Source organism: Mastigoproctus giganteus, chromosome 10 (genome assembly GCF_048544385.1).
Source record: "Mastigoproctus giganteus isolate SK-2022 chromosome 10, ASM4854438v1, whole genome shotgun sequence".
Classification (NCBI taxonomy): domain Eukaryota; kingdom Metazoa; phylum Arthropoda; class Arachnida; order Uropygi; family Thelyphonidae; genus Mastigoproctus; species Mastigoproctus giganteus.
Window position 1 is genome coordinate 48,598,832 of NC_143584.1, and position 15,670 is coordinate 48,614,501.

Consider the following 15,670-nt stretch of genomic DNA (forward strand, 5'->3'; position numbering starts at 1 on the left):
TCTGCTCTTCCACGCCCTGCAGAAGAAAGCTGAGTTTCAATCCTGTTGATTAAGGTAGAAATTGTTACGTCTTTTTATCACATCGTGGCCTAATAAGTCGGCAAGAGACTTATTGCTTACATTTTCTCTTAGAAACTGGGTATTTCATCCTGAAAAACAGAAAACTGACCATAAAATACACGCAATATAGAGGCATAATACTGTCTCCTCATAACCTTAGCTGGCGCAAATACAGAACAAACTGAAAAGCATTTCAGTCCAGGGGACAATCGACAGTGCAAAAAAAAAAAAAAAAAACCCACGTACTGGCATAAAATCGATTTAATGTAATTCAGGTAAAATAACTGCAATTATAACTGAGTCGATTTACATATTTCTATCAGAGTTCCTATTTCAGTATCGGAGATAATTATAAATATTATTATAATCGACATCTCGAGACAAATTAATCCTTCATTTTACACCAATGATGAATAATTAGAGCAATTATCAGCAAACGTCTTTATTGTACTCATAAAAAGAAATTTAATTAATTAACGCTAACTTTGTCTCACCTTCAATTTCCTTTATTTAAGTCCATCTCCAGCACAGAATACTGTAATCGGTGAGATTCACGATTACACACGACGTGCTATGCTATACTGCAGGTGTCTCGAGCTGTGTCAGACTGGTCGTGTTTTGCATATTGCATCATTTTTGATATCACAAGCCACGCGGAGCAAGTTACACAATAACTGATGCGATAAAACAAAATGATTTTATAGCAAATGCAAAGTAGTTTTTTAAGGACAATTCTTGTGATTATAACCGAATTATATTCTCCGGAAAATTACAACAGTTTAGTTCATGTTACTATGGTAACAGGACAATCTAACCGATCGTAATTCCGTATTAAATAGTCCTAATGCGTAAACGGTTGTTTTAAATATGCAAATTATGAAGTTTGATTTATGTGATAATCTTATGAAATAAATAACTTTCCTCGTACTTTTGTTTTTGAATCTAGCTTGTTTTATTTCTTAACTGACTCCATAAATGAGAGGGGGGAAAAAAACCGCTTAAAAATTTACATTGCCAGAATGTCTCGAGGGTAAAATTAGGCCTGAATGATCAAACCTTGTTATTCACTGAGGGAAGAAAATCCCATCTGTAGCTTTTGTCCTTACCCTTAATGTAATTAACGTAGTCACTGAAGATGCGCGTGCGTTTGCATACCAACGCCTTTTTTTTTTCTTTTTTTTTTTTTTTTTTTGCTTTGCGGAGCTGGTGGCCGAGGCCGAGTTTTGCTGTTCCTGTTTTTTTTTTTTTTTTTTTTTTTAAGTGATGGAAAAGATAGATGGGCGACTTAATTTTGTTAATTAGTTGGCCTTTTATTCGGTGGCAGTAGTTTAAAGGACCCAGTGTGCCACATTCCTGATTTTACTCCCTCCTCGGTAGTAGGTAGCTAATGAAATTACACCGATGACTGCAATCTTGCTCATGAAAAACTCCAGAGTTTAACAAAATCACCATTTTTTCCCTCATGTTGTTTAACTGCATCAGGTTTCTTGTTGTTTATCATCGTAAATCAGCAAAGTAGCGCACGCTCTGAATATGAAGACTCTCTTTAAATTGCTTAATTTTAGAGTTTGTTTTTGCTACCAAATCAGAAGCACTACAACCCTTGGCAGTAAATTACGCCTTTTGGCCTTGGTTTCCTTCTGCGCCTATCTGAAACAACGCAATACAACTGGAAGTGTGTTTTAAATTATGCTGATTTTATAATACTGCAGTTTTCTTCTGAAAATCGATCACGGGGAATGGCTAAAGGCCGATTAGAATCAGCAATTCGATTATTTATTATTTGAAATGCTATCCACGGACTACAAATTACGAACTTCCCTTACGAATAATGGAACTGAAATTGATATGAGGGGAGGGAGGCAGTCGCCGTTTCACTCAGGAAACAATGTTCAGAATTGTACAAATATTTTCACAAGATCATTACAGAAGCTGTATACTCTGCTGCATATTTTATTTGAAATTTATTTGCGATATGCACACAGCACTTATTAGTTAGGTTAAATGGTAAAATTAATTGTCTTACTGCAGGAGGAACATCTCCACGTACCGATGAAATTGAAACTGAAAATTAAACCTTACGTATACATGTCTATCATATAATGTTTCGATTTTGAAGTTGGTTGAGTGCATTCATTTCTTAGAAACGTGGCAGTGACATTAAATTTACCCTTACGGGACAGGGGTTTCATAACGAGACGGTCTGCCTTGAGAGTGAAAATCTGTACAGGTATAACATTCACTCATCGACTACTAAATACACCTTCCTAACACGCGATGCAGGATTCGCCATTTCCTGCAGTTATTCGGTTGACATGGAGTCCATTAACTTCCAGCAACGTTCTGAAAGTCTACTGGTCGATGCACACTGGCCAGACTGCATCTCGAAATTCCTGTAGAGTGGATGGCAAGGATGCCAGATGGTCCTTTCGTTGTAACTCCGCTGTGGGATTGACATTCGCCACTTAGGGGATAGTTACTGGTGGAGCGGAATTAGTCGTATCACCAAATCCTTTTATAGTCTGCTAATGTCCACTTATGATGCCCCACTGTGGGCGTTTCCTCTCGTTGTGTGAACACAGTAATGATGTAAGACGATATCGTATAGTTCTGTAGCTGAGGTGTAAGTTCCCGGATTGGAATTCTAGGTACGGTACTCAAATTGGACAAATTGATTGCCATGAATTACAATATGCAACTTTCGAGAAAGTGCTTTTTACAATCCTGGACGTATACATCTTTTAGATTTAGTATTAGCCATATGGTGAAAGGAGGCCCTAGGTTTCTGGTGCATCAGCCAAAAAATTAATTAATAATAAATAAATAAAATAAAATGAACTAATTATTTGACTCATCAAAGCCAAAAAAGTATTTTACTCTTTGGCTTCGAAGAGTCTCATTGTTCCTGGTTCCAGTCGGCACCGATTCGAATGGGCTGTTTCGAGTATTGAAATAAAGGAAACACAGTTGGTCATCTTGAACAAAGACGACTCTCAAGAAGTCTTCTACAGACGATATGCCTGGATAGAGAACCTTCTGTAAAACCAACAAGATCTGAAGGAAGTTGCCTTGCTGTGAACTCTCTACGACCTTGCATAATTAGAGCCCAATAACGGTTACTGGCTTAGAGATGACTAGGGAATTACCTCCAGCAGTCTACAAGAGCCCGTTTGCTCTTTTAAAATGGTTTCGCAGTCTGCTTTCAACGCAGAATTTCATTTGTTTAACATTGCCACTTTGGCTTGACTTTCTTCTACATCTATTTTGTCCGTTGTTGTTGTCCACTCAAGTGTTATTAAAATAGCCTGCTTATTTAACTGTTAATAGTTTTAATAAAACTTCTTTATAATTTTTATATTCATTAATATCGACTTAAGTTCCCTTTAATCTACTTCAATAATACTTTAAAGTTCGCTACAAACAAGGAGTTCTCATACTTCCAGTTTTATTTTTAACGAAATTAAATGCAAAACAAATTGAAAACAAAATATGGAAGCATAAATCGGAAGAAATGGATTTTTCGGGTGACGAAGCTGAACGATGAATTATTTGCCTTTAAGGCATCATATCCCAACTAACCATCCGCCTTTGAATTCGTCCGTGTTTTTCCACGACAAAAAGACAAGAAAAATGTAAGAGGAATTTTTTTCCTTCGGTTTTCATTTGTTCAAAATAAATTGCAGACATCTGTTTACCATTCGAAAATTTTCCCATCCCACCTCTTCCATTTTTGGAAGTCCTTCTTATACGAGTGACCCACTTCTTACCGAAAACTTCAAGTGCAAACCAGAGGTCCATTTTAACGCTATTTACTTTTTCTCCTTCTCTCTCTCTTTTTTTTTTCTTTCTATGTACATTTTATTTAAAAGTCGTGCTCACAAAATACGAAAAGAAGGAACGAAAAACCCCTGACCAAATAAATCACCACAATTTCAACAGAAACTCGGAAATTGTTATTTGCTTTTTAATACATAACAAATACCGTAATATGCTTAAAATGTTAATTCTCTTCGGAATAAATAACTCCGTTGTTTTATTGCCTCCAAACGTTGCACGACTTTGCTTTTCGCCGCGTGCTTTCAGTGGCAGGTTGCTAGGAAAGAGTTGCAGCACGTGGGATCGAAAAGTCGCTGTCTCTAGGAAATATTACGTTAAGGCAAATACAGTATTATGTTGGCTTCTGGGCCTTGGTAAACCGTTGTAGAATTTTAAACTTCATGCGCATTAGACTGAAAGTAATAATTAATCCACAATAATTGTGTTTCTGTCAACTTGATGTTGCTTTTGCTCCGCGAATTGCCCTTGCAACGTTTATTTAATTCTTAAGGGGCCATTCGCAAATTATGCGAGTGATTATTAACGTTAGTGAAGGCCTTCAGCCCCCACTCATGACATTTGTAATATTTATTTACTTATTACGGAAGGGGGGGGGCAGTCATGTGACGTTCGGGGACCCCCAATATCATCCGTGAACTGTTTATTAAGAATGTCACTGATTTTACTTTTACAGATCTTGTAGCACAAGGCCAGGCTACATTAGGCCTACCCGTAGCTCCAAACAATCAACTTTCACTTCGTGTTTTTACAATGAACACATTTTTAACCTTTTCAAAAACTAAACTGGTAATTTATTACTCAACCTATCCACTATTATATTGCCTTAACCGTTGATGTAAACCTAGCGCCACCAATGGTAGCATTACAAAGCAGAGAGAGAGAATATTTTAAGAATAAGATATTTCTCAAAGGATTCTGATTGCTTGACACTAATTAGAAGTTCAAATGCTTTATACAATGAATAAGAGTCAACGCAGCTGACATTTTAAACAACGAACACCATTACAAGTCGCTAACTTTGGTTACCATGCCAACAAACAGGTGTGGCTAGTATGCAATGATGGAGGGGTACTGAAAGAATGTACAATGGGCGTAAAACGCCTTTCCAGTACAGTTTTGTATCTGTATTCCTACTAGAATGAAAGAAAGAGCAAGTTAGCAGTTTGTGGGATGATAATCCATTATTTCTTTCCCTAATCCAGTTGTGAGAAGTCCCTCGGTGTATACACCTCCTAATAATTGATGACTGATGTAGTCGAGGGTGGGACCTGATTATTGGAGTTGTAAGTCCACTCGTATATCCTCTTCTCCCCCCTTCCCCTTCGTGTGGGAATCAGGGACTCCGTACGGTAATATATCAACAACAAATCATTCGTCCATTACAGAAAGAACAGTTGTGTTCTGAACAGATAGCGTGCAAACACTCGATCGTATGCATAACAGAAGATAATTGATGGCAAATTTATATATCATTAGAGAGACAGAAAACGAGGCAAAAAATGTTTCTGTAAATGATAAGTAATCTAAATGGAGAAGAAAATCTGTCATTAAGACGGTAAATGTGTCCTTAATTGTTTCAAATAGGCTGTTTGCAGTTCTCGTTGTAAAAATATTTAATCGAGAGTAGATGAACTGTTTGAAATCGTTAACAGAGAAAGTCAATTGAAGCCATTATTTCCTTAATAACTTATTAATGCATTGCCTGTTTTTGTAACCTCCTAAAGAAGATGAAAATTCTCGTGAAAATGAAACATTCTGCCCACTTCCACAATACGAAGAAGGATCATTATGTGACTAAATTTTCGTTTCTGTCATTGCAGACAAATCGCTACCCGAACGAACTACTTGTGAAAAGCGTGGGTTCATTATATGCAACGCGTCACAAGGAGGCAACACTGAAAATGGAGAAGATATTAATATACAAGGGGTGATAAAGTTTCTCTACCCCCTCAGGTATAAATAATAGGATGACAGCACCGAAGATGGAACGTTTCCAACACAATGTATGTGTTTGCGGTTGTAGGATGTCTCTTACCTTGTAGAGAGTAGAGCAAGTGCAATGGGATTGGATGGGAGGGATGTTTGTTCTCCCTAGTGGGTGAGACACGAACCAGGAAACAGAAATATAAAATCTCAGAGCATAATAAAAGGTTGGTTCTCATGAAGTTCATCCATGGGCAGCGGGTTGTCGAACAATGGAATATGTTGGTTCCTAACGTGGGGATGCAATGAGTCTGGCTAAGTTTAAAACAGAATTGGATTGTGGGAATGGAATTAATAGGAATATTCTGTTTTATTTGAATTTTTAAATTATTACATTTATTTAATTTTTACTGATGCAAAAAAGGTTCGTCTGCATCATTCGGCTAATACTGAAACAAGAAGGAAGGCTTTAAGAACGAGGGGAGAAATGTGATACGCTCCCGAAGACTTCGTGGCATCAAGATTGTTTAAGATTCTTCTTATGTTTTCTGGTGGGAAGCTATTTTAGGCAGTGAATGGAATCTCTTTCTTCCAAACAACTCAGAAGGACTTGAACAGAGTGTACTCGGTAGAGTAGGAAGAGATTCACCAGATCATCGATGCAAGAACTAGAGGAAAAGTGAAATGGTTAATATGTCAGCTTTATCTTTAGATGAGGACGCAAAGGAATTACCAGAGGTGGAATGGATGAACAGAAGGTAAGATCATTAGCTTTGGATCAAGTTCTGTTTGAAGAGAAGCAAGGTTCCTATTCATAGCCTTTTTCAATTTTGATTTATGTATTAAAAAATTGTTTCCAATTGTTCCGAGATTTAGAGAAAAAAGAAATGAAGGTGGAGATTTGAATAAATGCCAACCGCGATATGCTCTATTCATATATTATGGGCAGACTTTTTTTCTCCATAGTTTAAAGAAGAGAAAAAACTGAAAATAAACGCATAGTATGTCTGTAAATTGAACGTGTTCCTGGTCTGTTTGCCTATTGGCTAGAAAGAAAAAAACCCAAATTTCAGGGAGCTGGTATCATGCCACCTTCGACCGAAACCGACTAACCCCGATCAGATGTGAAAAAAGACCCCACAATAGCTCCTAGCAACATCGACAGGACTCTAAACTAGGTCTTTTCAACACGGTGTGAAAGGACACTGATTATAATCCAATGCTACTCGTGAGGACGTTTTAATGTGGAGTGTGGAATGAAGGATTTCATCCAAAGAATAATTCAGTGACATGATACGAGTGAAAGTTGAAATCAGAAGATTTTAGACAGCAGCCTAACCAAGAAAAAGTAATCACGCAAATAATTCCATTTCCTATTCTTGTAATGCCAAAGGAGCGGAGGCTGTGAATGACAATAGAGAGAGGTTTTATTGCTGAAAATACCATCACTAAGTTGAAATCTGTGGCATGTAGAGCACCACTAACTTGGACTGTTGACACTGAAGGGGTGTTCGTGAGGAAGAGATCAAGACTATTAGGTTTGCATGAGTGGGATGGCCTAGTATTCTAGTAAATAAACAAATAAACGAGTTGTAAGTAAGTAATCGGAAAAAGTCTCAACGTTTCTACAAGCTGGTTGGGGCAACTAGAAAATTGAAGCCAGCTGGAGTTGAGAACATTAAAATGACTTGAAAAATTATTTCGCTGTTCACAAATTAAACCTGAAAATATTAAGTTTAAAAGAAACACATTCAAAAAGGTCGAATGATTTGTCGAATTCTGAGAAAGAGAGATGAGGAGAATAAATGAAGTTGACAGAACAGAGTAACCAGACTTTAAGCCAAAGAAGATCAAAAAGTGGAGAAACTAAGAATATCAGAGCTAACATTTACTTTAGTACCACTTTTAAAACGGAAGTGACCCCAGGGCAAATAATTAGACCAAATAAGATGAGTCAGAAAAGTAAGTCGGACTTTGTAGATTATGGAAGGAGGCATAGCTGATATTCTCACTGAGACCAATTGTATTTGTGAAATGAATTAGGAAGTTTTTGGGAGGTTTAGATATTTTTTCAAATAAGCTTGTTTCATTAGTTTAACTATTCGTGATGCATTGATGTAGATGGGATGAGGGTTGGAGGGGACTGAAACTGTTATATGAATTGATGAAAATTTTTACAGCGAAAACACAACCAGCTATACCCAGCTCCTCAACACCGTGGCTTTGGCCACTATCCCCCACTATTTGAACTCTTTCCAGTTACAACTGGCAGAGTAGAAGAAGCGAGGTTATACACTAACTGATCCAGATTCTTCCTATTACCAACAGGTTCGAGTCTGCGGACTATCTGCAGGCAGCCTTCGCAAGCTGGTTTAATTAGGTTCACTCAAATTGCAAGGAACATCGGATCTCGCCATGATGCCCAACATAACCTCAAAAGAAGACTCATACTGCACGACAAAAGATGGGAAGGAGTTGGAGCTTCCTCCAGAGACCAAACATAAGTTTTACTAGCTGGAACCTTCGTTAAGCAAAGTACTGGTCTTGCACGGAGTGATGAGAGACAGTTGCAGCCATTGCAAAAATACGGTCCGAAGAATAAACCTGTTGTTCATTCTGGTGACTGAGTAATTAATCGCTAAAGCTGGCTTTCCTTCTTTATGAGTTTACGCAGATTTCCATCTGCGTTCTAAATCCGTATCAACAAGCTCTAGTACAAACCTTTAATGATATTGCTTCAACTGTAAGACTATTTTGATTTTCTTGTAAACGTCGAACCTCATATTATAGAAACCAGGAAAACTGTAAGATTAAATTACTGAATTCTGGGAAACTAACTCTTCTGTCATTATAGATCCATTGAGGACTCCAAGTATTGGCTACCACCTGCTGCGATCATTTAGCGCGTTGTGATATGTTCATAAATCACTCAAATGGGTCACCTTTTAAGAATATTACCATTAAAAAAAAGTCCGGTATTAAAAATAGAAAATATTAGTTTTTGAACAAAGTTTGCATTTTTATACACTTATGTCTGTCTGCAGTGTTCCACCATTTTTTTTCTTCTTCTTAACCGCTCTAATAATGTTGCCGCAGTTGCGTACAAACGAGAATATACCACTACTCCAATATACTCGATATTAGATGACAAAGTATAAAATCCAAAAAGAAAAAAAAAAAAGAAAGAAATTCGATAGCTTTTTTTTTTTTGGTGTATTTTTCTCCTCCTAACAAAATCACACGAGTGCATTCCATTAATGTTTTTCTTTTCCGGCTGATCTAAATTTAAACAATGAAAGTAACGGGCTTTAATAGTGATTTTTTTATATTTTTCTGTCCCAGCCCACACCCATCGAGAGCTCGCAAATTCAGATTAAAAAGAACGCTGGCTGAATTGCCTTCATACCTTAATAATGACATCAGCCATTTCCGCATTATTTTTTTCTCGTAAAACAAAATTATTTTCCTCTACAAAGATTATGTTAATTAAGACATTGCATTTATTGTGAGTCACCATTTGTGCGTCTTAAATCAGTATGGGAACGCAAAAATCCCCGAAGAATTCCGCTCACCGCTTAATGCTCTCTGTTAATTATAAGAAGTGACAGGAAAGCTATAATTTTTTTCCTTTTCTTTTTTTCTTTGGTACAGGCGTGTTTTTTTACTGTCATGCCATACATCACGTCTCGGAGAAGCACGCTCTGCAGGGATAGAGGGCTGGCACGAGACACTGGGAAGGAAGTTAATAATATCCTTTGCCAAGTAAAGAACAAAAAAAAATTATAAAGTCTCTCGGCGTCACTCCATGAAGAATGGCTTTTTATCAAAATTTTTAATCATACCAGACTAGAATACCTGAATTGATTACTCGGCATTTCCCAGTTAATATTTTGTAACGACTGTAGTCTGACTAACGAAAAATACGCATTCAGATTGTATTAATCACTCTTCATGGGTCTCGAAGTACTTTCATAAATATTCAAAATTCTGTCCAGTAATCGCATTGAGTATACAAATGGATCAAGTCCAATGTTTTCCTAGCCTAAATCGCTTTAGCAAATCCGTTGTTTTCACAGACAAGGTAAAACTTATTAGCATTATTTTACATTTTGGTGCGATGATCTTCGTAAATGCGGACACATTTATTTATTTATCGCGGACTTTGTTTGCCAAATTTTTCATCCCACTTTTCAGGTCATTCACTCGTAATGACAAGCCAATCCTGTTTACTTCCAGTATCGATCAATTATGCTGTTCTGTCCTAATTGATTCATCAGTTTTAAGTACTCTAACCAGGATATATATTGATTTTAATTCAAAGGTGGTGTCTGGACACGGGTTCGACTTGTTCTCCTTTTCCCACGTGAGGCAAATTCTCGAGTGAAAATGATGGAAACTGTTAATAATCGATTGTTAGCAACTGGAGAGGCCACACGTAGGGGATATTCTCTTCGATCTCTTCGGGGCACATCTGGGAAAAGCATGCAGTATGATCTGCACGCGGATGTGACCTGCATCGTGAAAGCTAACTCTTTTCCATCTGGAAAGAGGTGCTGCTTCTCCAGTTAGATGTAATCGGTGGGGAAAGACAAGAGAAGACAGGTAAAGCAATTAACGGTAATTAAATAAAAAGTAATGAACTAAAAAGGCAGAAATACTCTCTAAACGTAAATTCGCTCTTATATTGCTACAAATAACTTACGATATGTAAAAATACAGATCAATATGGATTTTCACTGGACTAATTGGTAACTTTTGTCAATAGCAGGGGGAAGATGGGGATCAAATGTAACATTTTTGAACTTACTGCTGCAATAAATCTATTTATAAAGAAATGACGAAATTTACTTGCAAGAGAGCTTGTTATTCTGTCATTATAAAGGTGTCCGAAAAGTCTGGAACCAATGGCAAAAATATGATTTTCTTTACAGGTGAAAAATGACATTAACACTGGACGAAAGGGTGGAGGAGAGGGCTAAGGGAGTGGACACCACGATCTTAACTTGACCTTAACATCACTTGACCTTAACCCGCTGAACTTTGCATTTTGGGGATTCGTGAAGGCTGTAAAAATCTGAGATCTTCGTCATCTTAGAGAGAGAATTAGCAAGGCTTGTGCGGCTGTCGATCCAAATATGCTGAGAATAATCCAAACAAACAAGGTAAACCGGCTGGGAAAATGCGTGGAGAGTCAGGGTGGACACGTTGAACATATATTGTAAATGAAAGTAAGAAGATGTAGTGTAAATCTCATTGGTTCCAGCCTTTTCAGACACCCCTGTAGATATATTGTATCTTTGAAAGAAATGTAACATTTATCTTACAGGCTGTATTTTGTAAATATTTTCACAAAAACCCAATATTACAATCGCCCCCACACGTGGATCAATTTCCCTTGCGAGTAGCACAGTGGACACAATCATTTAATCCCAGAACGAGTGGAAAAGCCCTGGATTCGAATCCTGTCAATGACACGAAGAATTTTCCGACTTTTGTTAACAACATGGCTGAATTAGTCGGTTTCAGGCTAGAACTGCATGGTTTTTCTTTACAGAAACTCGGGTTTTTCGTCCAGAAAACAGGCAAATCGTCCATAAGTTATGCAATTTACCTGTTACGCAATTTATGACATAATATATTGCCGACTCATAGCCTTAATTGCTTTTGTGCTTAACACATACTTATCTACCCTAAAGTGGATGAATTGTGGCACTCAGGAGGGTCGATTGTAAGATATAAACTACCAGAAACGTGCCACAGAGGCTTTTCCAGTAGAACCGTTTAATCCTGAAAGGATTATGCAAAGGGTGCAGCAGAATCATGTCAGAATAATTTACTTATATGTCACTACAAGATTCTACTGCTCCCGATCCAAATGGATTTTTTTAGAATCCACCCTGTGGTGTTTCTATTCTAACCATTTTGCTCAAATACTATCTACGTTGCAATTCTTATCCTTCCACTTTTTAAGCAAGTTCATTTAATTCCAAATTACAAGAAAGGATACGACTTTTGCCAAAATCTTTTAAATGAGAGGCTTCATTTCCTTTCTCTATATTACATGACATTCTAAAAGGTTCGCCTATAGACTCATCTGTTTATACTACGTCATGTAAACGATTTGTCGTCCATTTTATTTCCAGAGTGGAAACTATTTATTGGTGGTTTGAAGCTTTACAAAATTATTATTCTTCTTACGTCTCAGAACATACATCAGTCTTGTCCTGATTCTCTCTCTCTTTAAACAAGAAGAACACGTTTTTAAACTTTCGAATTCTCTCAAAATAAGATAAAATCTATATACACGTAGGATTGTACAACATAAACGTTACTGAGGCCACTGTATCAGTTTAAAACATCCCTATTTGAAATGACTATCGCCATGATGCCATTATAGGCAAAATATTTCAAGTTAAAATCATTGCATAAAATCAGTTTATAACACCAGAATAAAACGAGAGGCCAAGATGGCTAGACAACCATTTGGACAAGAAACATGACGAGAGCAGTTCTTATGGGCTTTTTCACAAGTGGCTGAATTAATCTGTGGCAAGCGAGGACTGCATGGTTTTTTTCTCCCTGAAACTTAGGTTTTTCGACCAGCAAAGAGCAAACCGACACACACACACACACACACACACACGCCGATCCTATCCACACATCTCTCGTTCTATGAAACGCGGACACAGTTGAAATCAAAATGGTGCTTTAATTTACATTAATATACGGGTTATGTACATATGAATAAAATTGCAATATTTACAATAAAATACAAAATATGATTTTTTTTCAGTTAACATAATTAAAACTGTGAATACAAATGATTAGATAAATATATATAATAAAATCAACCGAGATGTGAGAAGCTTTCCACAGTTAGATTATTTTGTCTTTCTCAGCTATCAACCTTGACTCGGGAAAGGCTCTGGAAATAACGAACAGAATTATGTCACTTTGGACATGTGACCACTCTGGTACATGGACACAGCCACATGAATTTGACATGTACCATATTACTGATCTCAGGCTTTTCTTAACACATAACTGTTGCGAGCCTCTGTTGTAGGCAGAAAATGAAGCTGAAGATTTGGATGGCAGCCGACTGCTATATGTCATGTTCTTAATTTGAACAGCCTTGGCACATTTAGTGGAAAACCACAGTTTGGATAAAAACCGAAAATTTAGGCTGGAATGAAGAATAAAGGATTTTGTCCCTACAAGTGTAATTTCATTGGCATAATATTGGAATCGGCAGATTAGAAACAGTAGTCCAACCAAGGGGAAAAAAAGAAACAGAAATCACGCAGATCATCCCATTTCGCCTTCTTGTAATGCTTAATGGCATTTTGTCAAGGGCCATTTACGAGACTACCACGACTTTTTTCCAATCTAGCCTGTAACCGTGACCACTCGTTTGGAAAAGAGGGAGGGGAAAATGAATTGGAAAGAGACTATCGCCAAACTGTGATCTGAGTACTTAGAGGACCAATTAATATTAAATGTGTATTTCGAACAGTTGCTAGTATTAGCATTAGTACGTATAATGACGTGCAACTTCTCCAGAAATTCTATGCTTTTCTTCAGATATAATTTAATGCATATTCTGTTATTTCATTCACATTATCGTAAATGCGATTATTTCCAATTGTTTTTTTCCTATGCCACGACCGTCCTTGAATTGTAAATATTACAGGTTTATCCCACTGTACCCAGCCGCATTAACAAACAAATAAAAGTAAGTTTTTTGTCTTGAAGGAGGATAAAGAACCTATTTCATAGATCAAAGACTACAGCAAACACAAAAAACACCTTCCATATTCTGAACCGCTGAACTCATTGAGATAGATTCTGAGATATCTTGGCTTTTCGCCATACATGAAGTTGCTGGACTCTAAAAGGGCGAATACGGACTCTCGAGACTGTTCCCAATGGTAGTGATATATTTTAAAATCCCTTTGTCATTTTAAGTGATAATAATAATAAAAAAATATTAAATTATTTTAATGCTAAATATTTACAGTTTTATTTTAATTAATTTATTAAAATTTATATTTAAATAAATAATTTTCAATTTTGATGATGGCTAGCGATAACGTGCAGGTATTAAATGTTCGTTACTGCGTGTGTTCAAGCACCACGAATTACGCTTGTTTCATAATTTCATAATTTTCTGTTCACTTGTTTCATAATTTTATACCTGACGGATATTAAATCCTGATTCAATACAAGAACCAAGTTTCACAGAGAAGGACTCTCGCTGACACCCGATCCACTGGTAGTGGTAATTACTTCATGGACCTCCTGGGTCAATAATACTGGACATAATACATGCTTACGATCCTCCAAATAATGATACATTGCTAAGCGTGTTTAGTGCGAATTGTTGTGGCATTGCCAGATTTCGAGGCCTAATTACCAAACTGTAACTAACTGTTAAGATAAAACTTGACAGTTGCTGCTACAATTTCCACCTCAGTTGGCCTAAGCATATGTCGGCTTATTTTTTCCTTTTAACGAAGGTCAGAGATCGTGGTATCCGAAGGTTATGATACTCATTCAGCAAGCATTACAGCTTTATAAACAAACAGCACTTTAATTTTTTTTAGGCGCATCAGCGACTTAAACCATATTGCGCTATATATATTATGTCTGTAATAATGTCCAAACCATGCTGTTACAAACCAACTTTGTTACAGAGATATTGTCATGTTAAAAAATGAAAAGTTCTGCAACAAAAAACAGTATGGGTGTTGGAAGAATGCCTAAATATCGTTCCCTCTTCAAGATACCATCATCAAAAACTATCGGTCCATCACAAAGAGTAGGAGACCAAACAAACCGACAGCCATTGCCGTGCTTTATAGGCCAATGGCTGTTGGGAGGAAGTTGGATATCACACCTTAGCCTTTCCTTCTTCTAAAGATAGCGTCTATCGAGATTATTCACTCCAGAGAATTATTTCTCACTTCCTCCGAGAATGACATCATTGAAGCCATCGCAGTGATTCAAGTTTCGGGACGAAAGATTTGTGAGAAGTAATTCTTTCATAGAAACTCCTTTCTTACAGTATGTGTGCTAACGAGTGTATACGCACGGTCATAGACCCTCGGGAGATTCTTTGGCAGCTTCGGGGCGACGTTTTCTCCTAACAACCCGGAGATCGCTTATTTTTAAAAAAAAATGAGGCTTCCAGACCTGTTTGCATCACTCTTGCCTTATACAGCGAGATAATCATCTCTTAATCCTTGCTGGAAAAATTGCTGTATATCATTGACGCAGCCCCATGAACTCTCCTCGAATCCAGTCTGCACTGCAAAGAGAACTTCATATCTGACTGCACAATTACCCCCAAGTCTTTTTCATTCTTCACTGCCCGAGTGCGGTACCCAGCAGCTAGTGCGTTAATATGGGATTACTTCTACCCATACGAAGTACCCTGCATTTGTTAATATTAAACTTCACTTGTCACTTAGCCCATCTTCCTAATCTTTGTAGATCTTGTTTCTGTGGCATACCCTGGTTATTGTGATTTAATTATTCTACCAACTTTCGTATCATCTGCAAACTTAGATATTAGTCTGATAAATATAGAAAACAAAAATGGGCCCGGCACTGAATCTTGGGGGACTCCGCTAACAACGTTAGTTCAAGAATCGCATTTTTCATTGATAACCACTCTCTGTCTTCTCCCGCTCAACTGTCCCTTTACCATAGTAGAAACTTTCTCTTAATGCCACACTTCCCCTGATACTGTTATGCATAAAAAGACTGCAATTTGTATAGCAGTCTTTTATGCATAACAGTATCAAAAGCTTTTCGAAAATCGAAGTATACGATGCAAAAATTATTA

General features: G+C 37.2%; 1 protein-coding gene across 3 annotated transcripts in view; it reads right to left on the minus strand.

The window, feature by feature from the left end:
• Window positions 1-15,670, minus strand: part of LOC150079024 (cytosolic carboxypeptidase 6) — a 591,251-nt gene that overhangs the window by 484,263 nt on the left and 91,318 nt on the right. Inside the window, exon 1 of one of the 3 annotated variants that reach the window (XM_090382642.1) lies at window positions 555-658. The exons of the other annotated variants lie outside the window; for them this stretch is intronic. The gene's annotated coding sequence lies outside the window, so the exon portion shown is untranslated. Of the gene's footprint in view, window positions 1-554; window positions 659-15,670 lie in introns of those variants that run through there. 3 annotated transcript variants of the gene reach the window in all.